General features: G+C 35.3%; 1 pseudogene; it reads right to left on the bottom strand.

Annotated features, from left to right (window-relative positions):
• Positions 1-271: 271 nt before the first annotated feature.
• Positions 272-390, bottom strand: LOC111740768 (annotated as a pseudogene).
• Positions 391-678: the final 288 nt, after the last annotated feature.

Below are 678 nucleotides of genomic sequence, written 5' to 3'. Positions count from 1 at the left end.
CGACTATGCAAATGAACAAATTAAATATTATAATATGAAAAGAAAACTAATACTTTTTAATAACATTATTGCATCTTTTTAAAAATAGAAAAGTAACATATAAATAAGTGCTTTCAGGGAGTATGCAAGTTTCAGATAATAATTTGCAAATAGAATGATGAACTTAAGTAATAAAAGGTTTTTTTTTTTTTTTTAAGAGAGGCAACCCTTGGTTGGCCTCACAGATTGCAAAGACCTTGTCAGCTTACAATCCCTTGTTTTTTATTTTTTATGCCTACAACACCTGGTCTTCCTAGGTGATCTCCTATCCAAGTACTAACCAAGCTTGACCCTGCTTAGCTTCCGAGATCAGACGGGATTGGGCTTGTTCAAGGTAGCATGGCTGTAGACAGTAATTAAAATTTTGTTTTCTTGACCATATAACTGCTGAGATCACGTTTATTTAAGTGTAATTCTTAAATGTAGGAATCTGTAGGACCACAAAAGTGGATAATCCAACACAGTGCTGTCCTGGTGGTGTAGCCTCACATTGGCTCAGTGGCTATTGTGAGAGAATCTTTTTAAGTCCTTGCTCAGTGACATCACATTGGCAGCTTGAGGTTAGTCCTGGAAAGTGTAGTAATATCGAAGAAATAAGGCAGTACAACAAATTACGGTAATTTCTTCAGGGATACAATT

This window comes from Pteropus vampyrus, unplaced genomic scaffold (assembly GCF_000151845.1).
Source record: "Pteropus vampyrus isolate Shadow unplaced genomic scaffold, Pvam_2.0 Scaffold67, whole genome shotgun sequence".
NCBI lineage: Eukaryota > Metazoa > Chordata > Mammalia > Chiroptera > Pteropodidae > Pteropus > Pteropus vampyrus.
Note: the sequence above shows the minus strand (reverse complement) of the source record. Positions and strands in the feature narration are given on the sequence as shown.